This window comes from Barbus barbus (genome assembly GCF_936440315.1).
Source record: "Barbus barbus genome assembly, chromosome: 1".
Lineage (NCBI taxonomy): Eukaryota > Metazoa > Chordata > Actinopteri > Cypriniformes > Cyprinidae > Barbus > Barbus barbus.
The window spans coordinates 40088709-40111656 of record NC_136729.1 but is presented as its reverse complement, the minus strand read 5'-3'; the positions used below and the strand labels follow the sequence as shown (position 1 = coordinate 40111656).

The window sequence follows — 22948 nt, the reverse complement described above, 5'->3', positions numbered from 1 at the left end:
AAGTCATAGTTTTGAGCTTTATGATCTGGTCTTTAGGAAACATTACTTTCTGTCGTAACCCACTTCGACGTGTCTAGACATTCTGTCGGTCGCTTGGTTGCTATTCCTGTCGTGTAATGCTTGGTATCTGTATATTAAACACGTCAGGCGTATATGGTTGTTTGTGTTGCTTCATGCAACATTTTCAGTTTCAGTGTGAACAGAAAAACTTGTCACGCCAACTTGTCATTTGTCTTGGTGAGTCTTTTGAATCGTGAGACATTACCTTTGAGGTCTGAGAGCCATTTGCTCTTCAGCCTCTGTTTGAAATACTCAATGACACACCTTTAATAAACCAAGTTATTGTGCTGTGTGCAATTGTCACATTCTTTGATCTGCTTCCAGTTTTGTGTGTTTTTGTAACCTAGATCTCCTCTTTGAGTGATGATAGTTTAGAAAGGCATACACTAGGTCATGCAATACAATGTTACAGTCATAATGTAGCCGAAAGAACTGGTTTCAAAGCTGCTCTTGTGGATTCCAGTGATGCCAGGAATTCCACTTAGCTTTTGTCACCAAGATGCACATGATGCTGCACATGAAGTTACTGTGGTCAGTGATTTTCTGTAGTTTACCGGTAGGGTTTTATGTTACTGGAAGAATGATAGGTTAAAAGTCGGAATCAGGAGAATTTGTTTGCACACATTTATTAAAGCATACTTGAACCATAAGAGGCCACGATAAAATCAATGCAACTGCCTCTTGTGGCCTATTGCTTTGGCATGTTCTTGCTGGCATTTTATAGAAGACATAGCCTAATGTGCAATAAATAAGTACATTCATTATTAATAATAATCATTCAAAACATAAACATCTTCTGCCAAGTAATATAGTTAATTATTTGGCAAGATTCTGGATATATAGTCATGGCTAAATGTTTTATGCACAATATATTGCTGCTTCAGCTGGGACTACAGTATATTGACAAAACAGAACAGCTTTGAGTGCCTTATTGATTTTAATGAAATTGTTACTACATCAAATATTAATGACACACATTCTCATTAAAACTTTATTTTATTGTGCAATTCCTGAAGGCAGGCCTGCCTGTACGGCACCTATGCAGCCTCCCTTTTTAACTCTCAGATTAAGCTTGTTATTAGAGTGCTATGAACTAAACTGGTTGTGTCAGATTAGTGAGATGCCTAAAATATGCAGTGCATATTGTCTATTTCAATCTAAAACACTTGATAAAATCAGACTTTTTGTCTTGCCGTCTGCATTCTTACACAAAGGCTAATGTTCAAGCATATGGGTTAATGTCCAACCATCTGGCACAATTGAATGGCTCTTGAGTGGAGAGGATGGGCTTTAATTGTTTGCAGAGTGAGATTGTGAATCTGCTCATTACTGAGTAATGCAGAGCGTGTGGAGTGGCCGAGCACACAGACGTCTCTTCCTCTTTACTCACATGGAGGTGACACATCTGTGAGTTTTTCTAATGACAATACTGCCAGTTTATACACACACTCTGTGCCCGAAGCTCTTTAAGTGCAAGGAAGTTAAGGCTGGTGTACAAGTGTGTAGTATTAATGTTTTATCTAGCAGTGTTTACTAATTTGTCCGACGTGAGTGATACCTAAAATCACATGGCTTGTCCAGTATTAGGCTACTTAACATATCAGACTTGCGCTTCCCATAGACTTGCACTAAAGGTGGAGAACCTAAGACATATCTGGCATCTCCACAACAGTAACTTTATGATGGTTTCATGGCCAAGCACCACTCACGTATTTCTTAAGAAAATAATTATGTTTCTGGATGTATGATCAACTGTGCATTGATTTGAAGCTTAATTTTTACAAAAGGGTTAGTTCACCCAAAAATTAAAATTCTGTCATTATTTACTCCCCCTCATGTCGTTCCAAACCTATGAGACCTTTGTTCTTCAGTACAAAAATAATGACTTCTCTTCTGACACAGAAGAGAAGAAATTATTAAATAAAGTCATTATTTTTGTTTTCTTTACACACAAAAAGTATTCTCGTAGATTCATAACATTACGGTTAAACCACTGATGTTACATGGACTATTTTAACGATGTCCTTACTACCTTTCTGGGCCTTGAACGTAGTAGTTCTGTTGCTGTCTATGCAGGGTCAGAAATCTCGTGGATTTCATCAAAAATGTCTTAATTTGTGTTCCAAAGATGAACAGAGGTCTCACGGGGTTGGAACCACATGAGGGTGAGTAATTAATGACAGAATTTTAATTTTTTGGTGAACTATCCCTTTAAAACTTTTCTTTCAGTCACATTGATGTGATGCAGCCTGTTCTTCAAGACCTATAATAACAGAAGTTTAGAAAGGCGTTTATGTGTTTCGAATTGGCAATGAATTGTTGCCTGGCAGTTCAAACGCAGGAGCTTTAATTTGTACGCCACTTTCTTCTTCTTTAGCAGGCTTTTGTTATGGGTATAATCTTCTCTGAAGCTTAACGTTTCTGCTCGAGTGAGAATATCAATTTCAAAGACTCATCTCACGCTGGCTTTCTGCCAGAGCAGTAGCGTTGATAGTTGGGAGTCTGTGTTATGAGTTGGCTAATATGTAGTGAGGATTATTCATCCAACAAACCTTCTGCTGTCATTTTGAAAGAGTTGACTCAGTGCTTGGGATTTGTGCGCTGCTGGTATCTTTAGTCTTAGAAGTGTTGCGTTGTAATGCATCAGATGGTTAGTAAAGACTTCAGTTTCATGATTCAGAAATTTCAGTTGTAGCCACACAATGGGCCTCTTTTAGAATCAAATAATTGTACAGAATGTGTTTGAAATCACCTTGTGTGTTGAAAGGTTTCGGTTTTTCCTGATAGTACAAGTTTGAAAAAGTTTCCATAATTATTTTTTGGTATTTGGACTTCTGGTTTAAAAAGTAGTTAACTTTTTGGTCGTTAAATTTCTCTGTCATTTTCTACAATTCAGTTTTCGCCTAAACCTTGGCACAGTCTTCAGCTCTGTAGTTTACTTCGGTGAGTCGGTGGGTTTAAAGGTATTTGTGTAATTGTGTGACGGTGTGTGAGGTAAGGGTCTCTGGGAGTTTGGCAGGCTGCTTGGGTTCGTTTCCAGGCCTAAGTGAGGCTTGGTGTTTTTCAGTCCAACAGAAACATTCCAGCTAGAGCCACATGAGAGTCAGCCTGGGTCACAGCGTGGCCGTTCCTCCTATAATGAATCTTTAATACCTACTGTCATTAGTCTTAATGCGCTACTGGGATTATTGTGAATCAATGCTAGCACTGGGTGGGGCGGCAGTTTGGGGGATTTACTGTATGTTTGTATTCATTATCCTGGCAGAAATGTTCTGGTATGTATTAAAGCCAACAGTATCTTGATCATTTTGTTTTTATGGTTTAAAAGTCCAGTTTTTAGTTTTTTTGTTAATACAGACAAATTATGTTGACGTGAAATAATCTGACAGTATTACATTTGAAATTTATGATGTGGAAACTCCAACCTGAGTTTATGAGAAAACACTGCTATGTTGCAAGGTGGCGATTTTGAATGTCCACCTCTAAACCTAATCGTCATTGAGCCGTAAACCGATTGTGTGAAAACCATATGAATGAGATCGTAGAAATTCATATGTATTAGCCACCAATTTCCCAATAAACTCAATGCTTTTCATTAACAAATCCAAACGCAAGTATGTGAAGTATTTTACTCATGGCACTTTCTTTTTTTTTTTTACATAATCCACAAATCATAATATATAAACATTCTAAATGTGTATTTTTAAAAATGGTCTTTTATTACATAAAGGATTCATTCAAATATTGTCGGGCTGCTGTTTTTAATAAATAAGGCACAATTTGTGAATGTTTATTGGATCATGATATTGCTTGGTAGCCCTCAGGTATGTCCAGTCATGTAATGTAATAAATATTTATAATAAATCATGTTGTCACAATAGTAAATTTAACACAGACTTCCTCAAAATTAACTTCAACATTTTAGCTTGAATCTTCTCCACAGATGTGATTTTAGCATGGTAATGTACAATGCCACCTCTCACAAACACGGCTTAGATTTGTCATGTAGGGTCACAGCTATTCAGGATCTTAAGTGGTAAGAGTGAAAAGGTTAAGCCAGCTCTTCTGTACTTTATCTGTCAAATCAATTAAAATTGGTTTTAATCAGTTCTCCACTGAAATCACTGAATCCTGTTGTAAACGCAGTGCAGGTGTCCTGATAAATCCTTATCTGAGTGCTGCGCAATGCATTGTTTAGTCTCACAGAGCCAGACATCTGACTGTCAGTATGAAAACTGGTTCACATTGCTGCTCCTTCTGGCCAGCCAACATTCTGCTAGATTACTGCATTCTGTAGTTTACCAATATAAATATAATATAATATAATATATTCTCTACTGGACCTATAAAAACCTGTCACTCCCCCAGCCGTTATATTAGAAACATCCTTTTTAGTTTAGTAGTCTTTTTTTTTTTTTTTTTTTACATCATAGAAATAGAATTTAACGTTATAAATGCCCTTTACATATAAAAAAATAAACAAAAACTTTTTTTTAGAAACTAGATTTGCAATGTTTATAACTGTGGAAATGAACCCTCACAGTCTGTGAAAAGGATCCATCCTGCTTGCATTCCCAGGGTTCCTGCATGCCTCTCAGCAGACCTTCGGTCTTGGTGTGGTTTTACTCCAACACCAGAAACTGTCAGTTTCTCTCAGTGCAGTACATTTTGTCCACTCTGTGTGGTTGTGCCTCACTTTCTTTTTGAAAAACTTTCTTTCTTTCTTTATGAAGCACTTGTGCCTGCATACAAGGAAAGAAAGAATTGGAAAGACTGAACTTTGTAAACTGAATTGACAAAGAAAATGGCAAATCATTAAGCTCATTAATTGTTGGCATGGTTTATTATTGTTGTAAAAGTCCTGACTGTTGACTTGGTTCACCTAGATGTTCAGACCAGTGCATGAATTGCATTGTTGAACGTTAGATAGTAAACACACAGGCCATGCCAATGAATGGCTTTCTTCTGTGCCTTATTTATACAAATCAGTCAAGCTTTTTACACCATGTCTTGTAGTGACGAGAGCATGACCAGTAGTTTAATATATTGCGAATGGTGATGAAGGCTGGTATAAGTTCTCTTAATATTGATTTTAGAGATTTTTTTTGTTTTCTCCCCGAGTAGCACACAAAACATAAATCTCCACATTAAAAGCATGTCCTATTTTATTGAACAATGTCTCATTTTGTAGCCACAGGAACTTGTAAATTACACACATGCAATTTAGGAAGGTCACATCCGCATTCCAGCTTTTTCAAACATGTCGAAATAAAAAATTATGATATAAATGTTTGCATTTAGCAATAGCGCAAGTTTGTACTTGTATGGTTTTTGTAATATCACTAGTGACGTGTTAGTGATGCTAAAGAGTTTTAGTCAGACACAGATGTTCTTCTTGTCCATACACACATAATGCATGAGTGTTTTTGAAGGCCACACTTGCATTATTCTTCAGCATCTCCACACAGAATACACCACCCAAAAATGAACATTCTGTCATCATTCACTCCCCCTTATGTTGTTCCAAACCTGTTTGAGTTTCTTTCTTTTGTTGAACACAAAAAAATATATTTTGAAGAATGTTGGTAACCAAAAAGTTTAACGGTAGCATTGACTTAAACCTTTAAACCTTAAGTTAAAACTGTAAATGGAAATGCCACCCCATAAATGAATATTCTCCCATCATTTACCCTTATATTATTTTGTAGAAAATGATAGTTCTGTCCATACAGTATAATACAAGTAAATAGGTGCCAGAAAGTTCCAAAAAAGCACATGCTTGCTTCATGATGGTAATTCAAATAAATAAAAGCTTATGTTATATTGCTGCTTTTTAAAAATAGGAAAATCAGAATTTCCAAGTTGAATGGAATGCAGTGTGAACAACCTGTTTTTATTGGTTTTGTAAGTACATACATAGCATTTTTGCTTTGATTGCGGACTGAAAAATGAGTTGTTGTCTGATTAGGACATGGTTTTAGATGCTGTTTAGATATCCATGTCACCTTTGACCAGCTCTTGTGTGACGCTTGTCATGTCACTTCCTGTTTAGTTATGGCCTCTATCCATATGAAGCACACTCAGTAAGAGGATCAGCATTACCATCCTGCTAAGAGTAAAGCTCTTGTCACTAAGGAATGTTGCCTGCGGTGTAGCTGCTGTGACTTCTGAACTGTCCACTACAGTCATCAAAGGAACTGTAATGGTCTTTGTGTTGGTCAGATACTTTTGTAGTGAGTTATGGCTCACATTTCATGGGCATTTTACTTTTACGTAGGTTGTTTTGAAGTGTAACAGTTTAATGAAGTGGTCACCAATTATAGGATGACAGTGCAGATACAGACCCAAGAGCGTTCCACTCAAACCATGAACCATTTCTTGTACATTTTTCATATTTTACCATATGAAGTCATGTAGTTCTGAATAACAGAAAACACGCACACTAGTTTAGTATGTTCTACATTAAAAATATTTTGCTTTCATAAAATGACGCCTATTGTTGGACCATTACAGTTTTTGCCTTCTCAGATTAATGTTTCATTTTTCATTTTTCAATTTTTTCCAAAGGTAAATTTAGTTTTTTGAAATTTCCATTCATCAAAGAATAATAAATATTTAGCAGTAAAACCATGTTAATAGTAAGAAATGTGTCTTGAGCAAAACTTGCTTTTTGCTGTGTTTATATGATTCCTTATTTATACTAATCTAAAAAAAGAAAATCATAATATTACACAATTTCTATAATGAGTGATACTGTCACAAATGCAACACTATATCACTACTAAATGTGCTCAGTTGTCACTAAAATTATTGCACACTGAAACATATCCTGATGATTGTCAACTTTATGCTACTAATTTTTATCGACCTTTTTTTTATTCTGGAGTGAGATGTGATCTGGACATGTTTTAGTGGCATTTGTTTGTACAAAATTATTGTTCAAACCAAGAATGAAACAAAAGCTGAAATTTGTGGAAAATGAATTAAATGCTTACATTCCAGTGTGTTGTTTAGTTGTCTTGAGTCTCATCACTCAGTCTTTTCATTTCTACTGCAGTCTGCCCTCATTAATGTCTATATATCTTTATGCAGGAAGCATAAGTCACCTGCAGAGGTGTTTCATAGTTATAAATATAATTTTTACAGTGCAAAATATTTGCATATTGCTTTGTTAGCATTGGCGGTTTGCTGCCAGACGTTTCCATGCTGGTCACTGAGAGTTCAGAGTGCACTCGACAGATACCTGTAACGTGCAGCGGGACACTGGAGGGAATCCCTGTGTTTGTCTCATCGTCACAGCTAATCAGATTGGCCTCCTTTGTCAGAGTTCCAAGTGGGATGTTTTACTAAAGTATGTTGGTTTCCCCCTCCCCCGGCAGCCAGCCGGCCCCATGTGATTAATGTGTGTTTCTGGTCACCACCTGTTTCTTAGGTGGTGACCAGAAACAATTGCGCAGAACTGCAATGCAGCCCTACAGCTGTACTGTTTACAGTTTTAGACCACACTTATGCAATGTGTGGGCAACTGTGTACATTTAAAGAGATGGCAGACCCAAATTAAAAAAACAAAACAAATCTGTCATTGTTTTCTCACTCTGTTGTTCTCATGGTGTATATTGTTCTCCTAAAATGACCAAAACTGTTGAAATGGCTGTGAAATTCTACAAAATAATGTGTTTTTGTTCCACAGAAGCAGAAAAGCATGGGTTTGGAATGGCATTAATTTTTAAAATCTAGATTTTTCAACACTTCATTCATGCTTAAGTAGTTGGCTACATTTCAGCAGAATAAATTAAGTTTTAAATGAATGAAATTCGCCCTCATGTCATTCCAAACTGGATGACTACTTCTGCGTTGTTTTTCTAGCTCCATACAATGAAGGTCATTGATGTCCAGTGTTGTTTTGGACCCCATTAATACAACTTTGTGCAGCTCGCTTGATTGAATTGTGAGGGCAGTGTGCTGCTGTTCAGAGTGAATGGTTACGTTTATTGTTGGCAAATGCTCCAAACTAAATCATGCTGATCTGTAGAGTTGGACAGAAGTTTGTGGACCTGATCCAGCCCTGGCCTGTCAAGCCTCATAACACGGCTTCTTTGGATTTCTAAGATATTTAAGGCTTTATAGGGATACAGTAGGAATTTTCTTTAGACTTTAAGCCATCTTGAGGATCTGATAAAGAACCGCTGAAGAAATCTTTGCTAATTTAGTCAAATCATGGGAGAATTATTAGACTGATAATGCTGCCATATGTACGGTCATCTGTTTCAGTAAACACTGAACACCGCTCATTGGACATTTCAACTCATCTGTCATCTTGGATGAATTTCTCTCTGAGCTTGTCACAATGCATTCTGGGATTCCTTGCTCTGAAAATGCTCCGTTGAGAACAAGACTCCCATTCTACAGTCAAATGTTCTACTGCTTTTAGAAGTAGCTTTTATAGTAGCCTTTATAGCTCCCTATTTGGCAATTTTTAAAAAGTTGTGGGAGTCTTTCGTCCTGGTAAACTGCCCTCAGTTTGAGACGTGTCAGGTAGACAGTTTATGGAGATGTGTGGTTTATTTTTCATCTCCTGTTTGTTAGGGGCTGTATGCTACATTCCTGGATATGTTTGGGAAGCTCCTCTTCACGTTCTGCTGCAGTCTGGTCTGGCTTTCCTCTTCCTGCTCCCACACGTGTCCGCAGCCTGTCAACATCTTTAGGCCCCGGCTACGGCTAGTGTTTAAACAGGGCTGAGGGTGTGTGCAGTTTAAAGACCGTGGCCATCAACGGAAGAGCTCATTCCTCCTTAATGTGCTGCTGACTAATAGATGAGCAATGGAACATAGTGCTTTAAAACTCTGAGGTCCCCAATGACTTTGAATCAAGCCAAGTTTTAAACAACATAGGGAGGGCCATATGATTTCCACAATGCAGAAACGTGGACAGAATCGCGGAATCCAGTCATAAAAACGGAATTTACTGGAGAACGCAGAATGTCATGGAATTTGACAAATTTTGGATGGATAAATTAAAAGTAGGTCAGTACACTCAAAATGTGATATGGGCTAGTGTCTATGAATATTAAGATGCAAAAACACTATTTAAATATGAATCCTAAATGTGTCTCTGTGTGAATGAATAGAAATGCTTGTGATGTTTTCAGTACATGAACACATGAGCATAATCTCTAGAACTGCTCTGAGAGTCAATTCGTGAGCATTTTACCATTTCTTTTGAGAAGAACTATCATCGTATCATATACAAATAGAAACTTAAGTCTTCAAAAGCAGCCTGTCAAAATAAAAGCTCAGTTTAACTTGAAGAAACTGTAACAGAATAGATTACTTAATGTAATGATAGTACTACTACTACTAATAAAATTATTAAAACATAATTTTTAAAGGAATATTTACCAGAAAAAATATTTACCAGAATTTTAGAAAAACACATTATTTCTGGAAAAAAAAGAGAAACAATATTTCTTTAATAAAATCTAATAGATGCTTTATATTTAGAAATGCTTTTAATTATTAAATTCCATTAAAATGGAAACCAGATAATTAATGGCAAACAGAATATGGTGAAATAAAACTGAATTTGAGAAAAAATAAAACACATTTTATAGGGCCATTAAAAATTTTATTTGATCAACTTTTAATAATTTGCTGTAAAAAATTGTAAGTGTCATTATTTCAATTAATTTGACATGGTTTTTGATTTAATACAATTTTAACCATTAAAACAAGGTCTAGAAAAATTAAAACAGAAAAAATGGAATTTGGAAAAATATAAAATGGAATTTGGGGGAAAGGGGGATTTCATGGGACCGTATATAGGGTGGGTTTCAACTCTTTTTGTATACAGTCTTTTATGACTGTAATTCAGCATTTTTATTATTGAGTTTTAGTAGATATTTAGATTTAGATGTTCATTTAAAGTTTTTTGTATCTATCACAAGGTCTGATGTGAGGTAACTATTTGTTAACGAGAATCGGCTCTTTCTGAGAGACTGTTTATGAATTTTTTTTAGATTATAAAAAAATGAGTGGGTGGATTTTTACCATTATAGGCTGGTTGTTTTCACACACTGCGGCCACACAACTGTTCAAACACATTTTTGCATAATTGGTTCCCTTTAAGCACACCCCTGTTCCCGTTAAGCTCAAATCATGTTTTAATAAACAAATCTTGTTTATTTTAAGGATTTGTTTTTTAAGAATAATTGTAAAATTATTGTAAAATTTTGCTAAATAGTCTGTCATGTATTACATTTGTACATTTTAATATGAACAACTATTTTTAACGATATCTATGAAATGATACTTTTTCTTACTGATGTCACACTGAAGCTGTGATTTTCATAGTTTACCCTTTAAGCTCACTTTAAAATAAAATGAAATCTCTAAAAATTACAGCACTGTAAAACGCCAAACCAGCAATAAACTGTCAATTTATAATATTATGGATGTAAAAGTACAAGCCAGTAAAGCCTGTGAGGTAATATATTAGCGTAGCACACAATCTTATACAGCTAGTCAGCTAACTGTGTTCTGTAGCATCTGCGCTCTGTTGATCTTTTGGATCTAATGTAATTATTTCCCACATCCAAGTTCCAGGTTATAATATGCAAAAGTCTGAACATCTTTTAATTTTACAATAAGTAGTGAAACTTACCCAAAATAAAAGCTTAAACCTCTAGAAAACGCACATTTAAGGGGCTCCTCTTTTGGTGAAAGTTTTTAGACCGCTTTCAAAATGGCGCCAGACAGTGTGAACACATGGAGACCCATATCTGAGTGTGCCATGATCTGATTAACTTGAAATTATAGGACTTGTATAGTAACAAACATATCAATTGGTTAAGACATCAAGTAGGATAATAAATAATTTTTTCTTTTTATAATCTGATCTCAAAAATGGAAGTGTGCTTAATGGGTACGTTTACCCTATCATTGATACAAATAATGTTACTGATCTCTCTATTAAATCAATTTTTTCCCTTTAATTTTAGCCATTAGTTATAGCCATTTAATATTACAGTATAAGATAAATGTTATGATATTTTTAACATTCAATAGGCTTTGAAAAATATAAGTGAACTTAAAACAATCTTCACATAAACTATAAATTGTACGCATAAGCTATATTGATTATTCTTTATTCAAGCTACAAAAGTTAATCAGCAAGCAGAGCAGTCAAGCGATTTCTATTTTTCTTCAGTTCTTTGATTTACATCAATCACAGACTGCAGCGCTGTTTCTTTAAAGTCCGTGTAAAGTCAATATTAAATGTGTTCTGAGTTTGTCACACCACAGAAAGATGTGTTTTTAACCACCCAGCCAAATTTGCCATCTTGTGGACAAGCTAATTAGTGCAAGAACAATTCAAGGCGAATGTGCATCCTGCGTACTCTTCCTCGGGCCGGATGAAGATGATTGGCGGGCTGCCAATTGAATAGCCCTGATCTAGAACATGCGCATGCATGAGCTGGACAAACCTGAAAGATATAAAATGTGTTACAGTTGTTGTCAAGTCTTATTTGTGATTTGAAATATCGAAGTTCAAACTTGACCTTTGGAGATTTTATGGAAGTTTTGGCCTTTCCTTGTTCAACTAGATAGCTATGTTAATAAAAAGTGAAGCTGCCCATGTGTTGCCATAAGGCCGGAGTGAACCAACTGGCTTCTAAAAGGAGTGTAGTGGTGGAGAACCCTGTTACTCCCACTACAATTTTGCATAGCCAGACCCTTGACTGACGGCATAAGGTATGGGCTCTATAGCCATTTCAGCTTGCCAAGGTCTGTCAGACTGACTTGAAAAGTGGCCTTTTGTTCAACATCATATTTGGGCATAACTACATTGTATGTTCAACTGTCAAACAAAACTATTGAATATCTTTTAATGTTTTTAATCCTAACTAGGGATGTGCGGGTCTAGTCGAATAGTCGACTAAACTGTACAGCTTCTACTAGTCAACACTGAAAACAATAGTCGATTACACAAGGAAAAAAAAGAGATGATTTTATCATTCAAATTACCATAATTTTAACGTTACATTTTAAAACGTTTAAAACAAGTTAAAATAACACTTTTGATAAATAATACACATCAAAATATTTAAATATATAAATTTTTTTTAAAGCGTATCTGGGCGGAAATTAATTTTTTTACCTCAGACCTCGCATGCGTTTTCTTCATGTCAGTTGCGGCGAGCTCAAAATGACCACGCGAAAGACCAGCAAGGTGTGGGATTATTTTGAATTAGAAGGAAACAGAAAAGTTTTGTGCAAACTGTGTAATGTCAGACTGGCTGACAATAACTTTACTGGAGCGATGCGTAATCATATTCAATATAGGCACGTTTGCGTTAGCTTGGAGGCTAACCAAAGCCAGCAAAAGTCAATCATGTCATACACTTTAACCTGCCGCTGCGGTCCGCGATCCCATCCGCACAGTCTATTCCTCTAAACGAAGACCCACTTCGGTGGCGGTGCAGGATTTCCAGGTTCTTTTTGAAACTGTCTGCTTGCTTGTAGTTATCTCTCTGCGTGCCTGTGACTTCAGTTCTTGCAGAGAACTGAATTAGTTTTTTTCAAGTGCAGAATCGCCTCTAGTCCCGTCTTTAGCCAGACCACGTTAACATGTTAAATTCACTGAACAAATGCGCATGGTCTGAGTAAGTAAAACGAGCATGGTTTTATTTTTAGACAGTATAGCCAACATGAAGTACATTTTTAAAAGCCGTTTTAATGCTATTCCTTGATAAACGTTCCTGTTGTTTTTTACTTTTGTTTTAATATGTTGTTAACGTTATGTGAAAATGAAGAATTCTGTCAGTCTATTGATTGTTTTTCCATTTCTGCATTGCTCCAGCCGATCTGAATAAATACGCTATGCACTGGTTTATGTTGAGTGTATGCTCTACCTTTTTTTCTGTTTAACGACCACCTAAAATTAAATGATGGGCAAGCATACAGCATAATCGTAACCTATTTTTAGCAGAATTCATTGAGGGATTTGACAGTGTGATTCAAAGACTAAGTATTTCAAGTGTAGTAGGCTGTAGACACACGCAGAGTTTTTTCTTTTGCCATTTTTGGGGGATTTCTAGCTTTTAGACTAGTCGACTACAAAACTTCCGTTTAAACGGCAGTCAAATTAGTCATAGCGCACATCCCTAACCCTAACCTGCTTTCACATGAGCAATTACTTGCTGGGTTTTAAAAAGTTTAAGTCTTAACCACTGTGACTTGTTTGCTGTACTTACTGCTGTACCAGTGTCAGAGTCTGTGTGATGTAACCAGATGGCAGCCAGAAACAGAAGTGCACTGTGTAATGGGTTCACTGGGGTTAGGCTTGCCCTGGCACCAAACCAGCACCGTATGCTCCGAGATGCCACTCCGTTGGCACTGTGCCAGAGTCTTGCTCAAAAACACATGCATGCATAACTCTGAGGACTCCACAGGTCCCATCTGTCTGCTGGTATGACAAAACGTCTCTGAACTATGACATTAACAGTGTACAGCTGGAGCCTCCTTTTTGAAATTCTCATTGGTCAAGGGATTCCTACAGAGTGTTTTGCAGAAGTTAAATGAAAATCATTTACTCACTCTTATGTTGTTACGAACCTAAAAATAATTAGGTTACAACCTGAAAATTTTAGGACGTTTTTAAATTTGAATACAATGAAAATTAAAATAAATGTTATACTTGTATACACTAAATGAGCTAATTTCAAATTTTATGCCTGCAACAGGTCTCAAAAAAGTTGGCACGGGGGCAACAAAGGTCTGAAAAAGCAAGAAATTGTGAAAATATTCAGCTGGGAGAACATCTAGCAACTAATTAAGTTAATTGACATCAGGTCTGTAACATGATTAGCTATAAAAGTCATGTCTTAGAGAGGCATATTCTCTCAGAAGTAAAGATGGGTAGAGGCTCTACAAGCTGTGAAATAGTGTGTAAAAAGATTGTGGAATACTTTAAAAACGTTCCTCAACGTCAAATTGCAAAGGCTTTGCAAATCTGATCATCTACAGTGCATAACATCATCAAAAGATCCAGAGAAACTGGAGAAATCTCTGTGCATAACGGACAAGGCCAAAGACCTTTGCTGGATGCCAGTGGTCTTCGGCCCCTGCTTTGAAAAAAGCAGCTCGTTTATTTTTACACCAACAATATAGGCTACTATAATAGGTGTAGGCCTACTACTTGCAGAACTCAGGTGATTTTTCAAACTTGATGTGCTGTTGTGGTAACTTAGGCCAGTTTCAAATCGCATATTTGGCACACTGCCTTTGTCTTGTCCTCACTCAGTTTAATGTGCTCCCACACAGCTGAGGTCTTCGGCATTTTTGTCTTCTCTCCCAGACGAACTGAATCATGACGTTCACTCAAGGGCGATTCGTATTCAAGTGCGAATGAGAACCGTTTCGCGGGGGATGCCAGGTGTTCGGAAAAAAAAGAATATTAAATTCTTAAAATTGAAAATTGAATGCCAACCCACCGAACGAATATTCTAATAATCGAATATTCTGGTCCAGCCCTGATGTGAACATGGTTCGGGCTAAAGAGAAGGGAGACTTTCCAGCATGTTATCAGCGTTCAGTTCAAAAGCCAACATCTCTGATGGTATGGGGGTGCATAAGTGCATACGGTATGGGCAGCTTGCATGTTTTGGAAGGCACTATGAATTAGGGATGGGTCACGATTTTATAATATTCGATTAGTTGATTTAATAATAGAATATCGAATAGGCTATGCGAGATTTCATATTTTTCATATTTTCGGTGCTGATGCGGTGGTGACATGTTCATGTAACCAGAGGTAGTCGCTGCCGACAACGCACCTAAAAGCTGTCAAAGACAACAGAAGAACACCGTATTCTCACGCGCATAGGTCTATACTCACGCACACACTGTAGATTTGTGTCAGGATTTAGCCGCCAAACGTTTTCTCAGGACGCTGATTTGATCCTTAATCTAGCACTAGCAGCGGCCCGCCCTTGACAGAACCAACTCGGGCCGAAGGTAAATACACACAACTACACTGAGTGCGGACCTGCCGCAAGTACAACAGCTTTCAGCCGAGATCGGTCCATAGAGAAAAGCCGTTTGTCAGTCAGAAGCGTTATATAGAGAAGCTGTGTGTTTCTAGGTGAAAACAAAAGCGCTTTATTTGGCCTTCCGAAAGTAGATGCATTTAGGAATCATTAAGATTACTTAAAACAGAACAGCAACAGTGGAGTCAGCTATCTTAATCGCAGCTTGTGTGTGTGTGTGTGTGTGAGAGAGAGACAGGGTCACATCGCGGAGTGTACAGCCCGTCAGAAATCGTCTTAATCACGGCTTATAATACATAGAGCTGATCAAATATGGTAAGCAGAAGTTCAACCGTACTTGCATTTGATCCAATATATGTTGACCGGTGTTGGGGGTAACGCATTACAAGTAACGCAAGTTACGTAATATTACTTTTTTCAAGTAACTAGTAAAGTAACGCATTTTATTTTTTATTTTACAAGAAAATTAGTTACTTTTCAAAAAAGTAACGCCAGTTACTTTTTTCCCATTTATTGACTGACAGTGCGCTGTTTCTGTAGTTCTAGACTAAATGTGAATGTGCATTAATTCATCCCACTCGCAAAAAACAGATTTAGTATTCATCAAAAGGAATTAAAACAGTGAAATGCAAAAAGAATATGATGCAAACCTGCAATAATTAAATGTTAAACAACACGAATGTATCTAATCCCATTTTATTAACCGATGTCTTTGCTGCTGACCTTTGATGATCCAGTTCAACCATACTAATAAGAAAATATGATTTTAGATAAACTATTGTGCTTCATTGTTTTTTTATTGTTGAAGAGTGTTGAACCTTCTTCTCCTGCGTTCTACTGTACAGACGTGAATGTACTTTTCCTTCAGCCTGAGGTTTATTCATGACTCTTTTTGGTGTGAAAGGGCTTTTACATTGGCTATAAATAGAACTTCTTGTATTAAAAACAATCAAGCCCTGCTCATATTTAAAAAGTAATGCAAAAGTAACGTAACGCATTACTTTCCAGAAAAAGTAGCTAAGTAACGTAATTAGTTACTTTTGTAGGGAGTAATGCAATATTGTAATGCATTACTTTTAAAAGTAACTTTCCCCAACACTGATGTTGACACATTCCAATTTTCTCTCACCTGTTCACGTGACTGTCTGTGTGAGTACAGTCTACTTTGCAAGGTGGGCATTTTGACATAAGTTTGTGTAACTTTTACCAGCTGAGTGCAATAATTCCAAATCAAAATCACCAAAAAGTTGCAACTGGCAAGGCTTAAAAAATGCATGAAAAAGACAAATCTCAGTGTAGCTGTGATGGAGACGGTAATCCAAGAATTTTATCCATTGTCAAATTTCTACCATTTTATCATGCCTACAGATGATACTTGGCATTGAGGAATATTGTTGGCCACTTTTTTTTAAGTCACACTTGATAAAAGTGGTAGCTAAATGTATTGTGAATGTACTGTAAATTGGACCAAAAGGAGATCTAAATCCCAATGTGAATATGAGCTGTATGTCCAAATTTGAGTTAGCATAAAAAAAGAAGTGTCAAGTTCTTTTAGCAGCAGAGAGCATTGGTAGAACAGGACATTTTTGGGGGTCAAATGTCATTGCTTACTAGTTTGCAGATTTTGTACAAGCTTTTGAGAAATTGAGCATCGCGTCAGTTCAGGCAGGCCCCGCCAGTCAAGCTTGCGTCAGCTGACGGATCAGCTGTTCCTGACGTGTACCAATCCAGTTTCGACACATATTACAGTGGTCTATTTAAATCCTATTCATTCAGCCTCTCTTCTATTGCTTGGCTGCACACCACTTCCAACTCCTCCTAGCCGGGATTTATTTATTTAAATTTGATATCTGTTGAGGTGTTTGAGTGCATAGCAATCATCCTCTATGTATCTGGAGGTTTTCTGCAACTCATGTTAAATAGTGAATTATTTTATGGATGCATGATTACTGGATTTGTTCTGTTACCCCAGGGGGGTTTGATTTGCTTCTCTGTCCATGTCCAGGCATGGCTGCATGGACGGGCGCGTGGAGTTTGCCCATAACAGAACCATACCGCCAACATTAACTGTATGCTTTTATGTAATATACTTGACAAAAGTGGTCCTGACTGAAATGCTTTTTCAGTGTGATTTCATGCCTGTCTTTTAACAGTTACATTAATTACTCACCCTCATGTTGTTTCAAACCCATAAGATCTTTGTTCATCTTCGGAACACAAATAAATATATTTTTGTGGTACTCTCATGAACGCACAGCGGAGACACGGAAGAGAAGAATATCTGAATGTCATTATTTTAGTTTTCTTTGCATACAAAAGGTATCCTGGTAGCTTCAAAAATTACGATTAAACCACTGATGTCACATGGACTACTTTACTGATGTCCTTGCATGTTTCTGGGCAGTTATGTTGTTGTCTATGGGGTCAGAAAGCTCTCAGATTTCATTTAAAATATCTTAATTTGGGTTCTGAAGATGAACGAAGGCCTTACTGGTTTGGAAAGACATGAGGGTGAGTAATTAGTGGACATTAATGACACATTTTTCACGTTTTTTGGGTGAACTATCTATGGTGGTCTAATGGTGAATTAATATGGAGTGCTCAGGTTCAGTGCTCTCACATGAATTCTGTCACCGATCGTTTAGTCTCATCCAACCCTCTGCCTGCTTCATAATCGATACAATTGATGCCATCTGACACACGGCAGCTGTGTACCTGGGGCAAGGTCACATTTCCCAATGCGAATGATTCTAAACCTATCATTTTTATTATATAGCTTAGAAATCTGCAAATCTTTGTAAAGGCCAGGATATACTTATTGCACTCTTTCATGCATTTAATTTCACTGTATTTCACAGGAAATTGACTGATTTCGACCAAAATTTCAATATCAGTGCATACCTATTATTTTATTTTTATTTTTTGTAAGGGTGGAGGTCTATTTTCAGCTGCACTTTTGAAAAAGTTTAAATTACACACAATGCCGTAGTTCCTCTGTGCGACAAAAGCTCAGTGTTAACGGATAGCCACTCTTGGATCCAGTCCCCTTGCAACATTATCCAAATCTGCATCATTTTGTGCTATCAGATGCACAGCAGGAGGAAGAATAGTGTCGGTCAGATGGGGTCACTCCGCAGGACAATGTGCTCTTGTTTCTCGTAGGCCGTTTGGGCTAGTGGGTGACTGAAGGAATGGAATAAGCACAGTGTGAGTGAGTCAGTGCTCATGGGCCGGTTAACTGCCTCTGAGCACTGGATCAATGATTTATCTGGACCACTGCACTTCACAGCTTTGGAAACAGCTACCAGATAAGCGGTCACCCCTGTCTTCCTCTTTTACTTCCTCCCACCGTAACTGTGCACTAAGCAATGACCTGTACTCATCCTAATATTCCCCCAGCTCCAATTCAGCTCAGCATTATTTTTGAACATGAGCCAGGAATTGGCATACAGTGTATTGTCTTAAAGATATCACACAGTCATTTGTCAAGTTGATCTACTGATATCTAGAGATGAGTCTTATTGCAGGTGGGCTTGTGTGACTTCGGCCAAAAGCAACCACCTACTGTAACAATCACCCAGAGCATCCTAGAAACCACATAGCAATTCTGGCAGAAATTATGCACCAATTCTTCTCTTGTTTTGCCCTATAACAGATGCATGGCCAATATTATGAATCTATATTATATTTTTAGATTATGACTTAAATATTAAAATGGGTATTAAATCAACCACTAAACAGTCAATTTTGGCCAACTCAAAAAATAAATAAAAAAATGTAATGAATAAATACAATTAAAATAAATAATGCCGATATTGGTCGACAACCAATATTGTGCAAAAATATTATACATTTCTATTTTGCATTTAAAACAATTTTGTACTAAAATTTAGCTATAATAGCAACCATCTTGGCATGCACCAATATATTTATTAATAACATTTGTAATATATAATTACAGTTGCTTAATTATAAAGCGCTATAATAATTATTTTCATGTTATGGATGCTAAGTATTAAATTACTGCTATTTTGAATGCAATTACAAATAAAACATTAAAAATCAATAATGAAATTAGCCATTAAAACACATTTTTACAAATGTGAAAATAGGGGAAATGAGCATGCACATTAAATATCCAATATCGGTCAATACCAATCTATTAAATCCCAGTATTGTCCAGTAACCTTTATGGTATGGATATGTTGTGCATCCCTACAGCCACACCAACGTTCCAGTATCATGCCCATGGTTTTTGCATGGACTAGGAACGTCTACATTTTCTTCAGGTTTGATAACTATTTTGCTTGTCATTTATAATGTCAGACGTTACATTTAGCACTCTATACCATTAGTGTCGGTTTGGGAGAGACCGAATGGCAGAGCTAGAGTAGTGTGCAGTCTAAACAGTGGTTTGTGCTCATGCTGTTCAGCTGTCAATAACAGATGGAATTATTGATGCATTAGCAGAGAACGCAGTCCTAATAGCCTCAGTCTTCCTGTCTGAAAAGGTGGCACCCCTCATTTCTGATTAATGGATCATTAGAAGCCAGAGCTTTATCAGTCATACTGCTGGCTGTTCTATTACAGTTTGCAAAACATAAAACATTAGTATTGATTTCGTACCTGTATGAGCCGGTGAAATAGTGTTGTCTGATTTAAAATTTTACTAATTGGAAGATAACTACTACTGTGATAAGCAGTATTTCACTTCACGAACAAGGCCACTGGATAGTAGTGCATAGCCTAGTCAACAACAGCAACAGAAAATGGGCAGCTTGGTCTTTCCTGAGTCTTTTGTACAATCACTAAAGATACTTGCTGTTTGTAGCGTGATGATTTGATCTAAGGTCAGTTAATATAGCATTTTAGGTCCTAATGGACACACTTCCAGTTTTTAACAACATTCGGCTGGAATAATGTGATTTCCTCATCACAGAGGAAACCTTTCCAAGAAGCCTCATGAAGAGGAGAGAGAGCTCCCTCAGTGAGTTTTCCTGTGGCCTCTGAAGCTGAAGAGCACAGCTCGCTCCTGTTACATCGCCTTGAGAAAACAGTACGCCATTGTTTGCTGCGGAATGCACAGGGAATTTTGTGTCCAAAAATATTAGGCTTAACTTTAACCTGACCCCTTCATTGTTTATTATTCACATTTTGTCATGTTTACTTTGTTGTTTGGGTCAAAAAAAGCCATTTTTGCATCTAGACAATTGAAATTTTGGGAGGATCACTCTTTGAAAGTTCGGCCTTTGAGAATAATGACTCCTTATGCATGAAATCCTGCCTCTCACCCACTTAACAAACAAAATACTCTTACATAACACAAGTCTAAAGTTCAATTTTAAATAAGAGGCTATTGGATTGTGTGCGGGTTAGTCTTTTTGTTTGTTTTTGTGGCTGTTTTCCTCACATGACTCTCTTGAGATGCATTGGTGCAGCTGGAATTAGGAAATAGAATGCCTCACATACTATATTGACCCATGGGAAAATGTTATACATTTTAAATATGTGCTAAGTGACATTTTCCAGATCAGTAATTGTTCAAAAATACATTTAAAAATAAATTTATACATGTTATATGTCTGGGTGACAAAGTGAAAAATTCAAGTCATCCAGGTTCATAATGAGAAAAGACTTTAAAATGATTAAAGTTACTGTGCAAAAATATACAGGACAATTTCTTACAACTCTGCATGCATTTTAAGCTAGATTTCCATTTACTTGATCTTGGATGAGTGAACACCACCCCAAGATTGGATACCAAAAAGGTTAGCACAATGCTGCAGTATATAGTAGATCACCTCTGTCATGTTGACTAGTTAAATATGATCAACATCAGTTGACATTTGAGAGTCTCTGTAAATTGTCATTGAGCTTGTCTGACTCTCATGTGGTGACAGCAGCTGTTTGTGGCCACCCACATCCCGGCTCGGTCATCAGCTGCACTAATTTTAGGCTCTTTACATGTCAGGAAGAATGTTAAACCGGCAGGCTTTCAATGCAAAGACCTTGATAGGAATTTTACATAGGTTTCCACCCAAAGCTTAAAAACAAACCCAGCAAACCATCTATTAAGCACTTCTTGTATCCTCTGTGCACCTGTTTTGAAAGAATCCTTCTGTAAATCAACAACAAAGCATGAATACTCTGGCCTCTTTTTATTTTGTTTACACAGTTTCATAGTTGTTACAATGACATGAACACATCAGTGTCTGTGGTATGTGCTGTTGTAGTCTTTGGTATTTGGGCAAGTATCTTAGGTGCTTTAGTGAAATAAATCAGCCTAAAATGAAAATGTTGTTTATTTACTCATGCAGCCCTCGTGTTATTCCAAACCTGCATGATTTTTCTTTTTCCTCTTTGCCATGCAGTTATAATGTGGTGATGCTACATAAAGTACAAAAAAATACCATAAAATTATTTTCCATAAAGGTTGTCTATAATAGTGGTTTTTTTATCATGAGGCTCAATGGGTTCTTAGCTTAGTGGGTTTATTAAGGTCAGTGACACTGTTCCTAATAAGCATAATTTCAAATAACTCAAGAACTAAACAACTTCACTGTAATAAGTAAATAAATAAAAAGGATGAATTTCCCTTAAATTAAGCAACTAGCTGCAAAGCATTAATTTATTCAATTTCAGTTGTAGTTGTGCCAACCGTTTTTTGAAAGGTAATCTGATTGTTGAAAAAGTCTCAAAAACTACTAATCTAACTTTAAGAAATAATTTTTCACAGCTGAATAAAGTTCACTAAACTCAAAATTGTTTATCAGTTGGTTGTTGTGCATTGTAGCTGAACACTAATCTCGGTAACGGTGACTTAAAAACCTTTAAGACACCATCAAAACCCAAAGTGCTTTATCTTTTATTCTTATAAATAACAATTAAATGTACACATTCTCATAACGTCCAATGTTTTGACCAAGCACACAAAATTAATTTATTCAAGTGCAGAGGGTTTATGGGTATGCCCAACCTTCTGTATTAGATTCAATGTGTTATAAAGCAAACTCTATTTTTTCAATATTTACATTTCATTAATACATTCCATATTAAAATATGAAAATGTTAATCCTGAAATCAAGTCAAGACTAGCTGTGATAATCATAGTGGCAGTTTTACGCAAGGTGAAATTATTGATAAAGTAAAACATTATCATTAATTAATTTTTTTGAGCTCTGTTTCAGCAATTGGCTTTTAAATTCACTTTTTAAAAGTATCTCAAAAACATTTTTTTTTTTTTACATAGGGCCTTTCTTTGGGGATTATTTTTTCTTAATCTTTATTTCTATTATGCACATTTTTATTTATTTTCTGCGAATGCATTCATGTATGTCTTCTGTAAAGCATTTTGTTAACACTTTTTAAAAGGGTTTGCACAAATAAAGCTTTACTTACATTGCAGAGACTAGGCTTGGCACATTATAAACTGATAAGCACAAATCATCTTACATGAGGGAATTCAGCCTCAGGAAATAATAATCAGTCATGCAAAACTTACAAATACAAAAACTGTCTCTGTATATTGCCTTCAGACTGAATCTTGACATAACTCATCAAATGTGCACACACACACACACACACACACACACACACACACACACACACCTGGCTGTAGGAAACTATAAAGGTGTAAAAAGACTATATCCCTCAAGGCTATAGAGAAAACCTGATTACTAGGCCAACATTGAATCTTTTTTCCTCACCTTTTCTGCACTGACTAGAAGACATCAAAGCTTTTAAACTGAGCTAAAAATACTTGAAAGATATTTCTCAAAATTCTAAATTGCAAAACTCAAGTTATATATCAAACTGATATATTGCCTGATATTTGCACCATAT

At 36.5% G+C, this 22948-nt stretch overlaps 1 protein-coding gene across 1 annotated transcript in view; it reads left to right on the top strand.

Annotated features, from left to right (window-relative positions):
* Positions 1 to 22948, top strand: part of LOC306860236 (unconventional myosin-IXAa-like) — a 149852-nt gene that overhangs the window by 28930 nt on the left and 97974 nt on the right. The window lies entirely within an intron of this gene.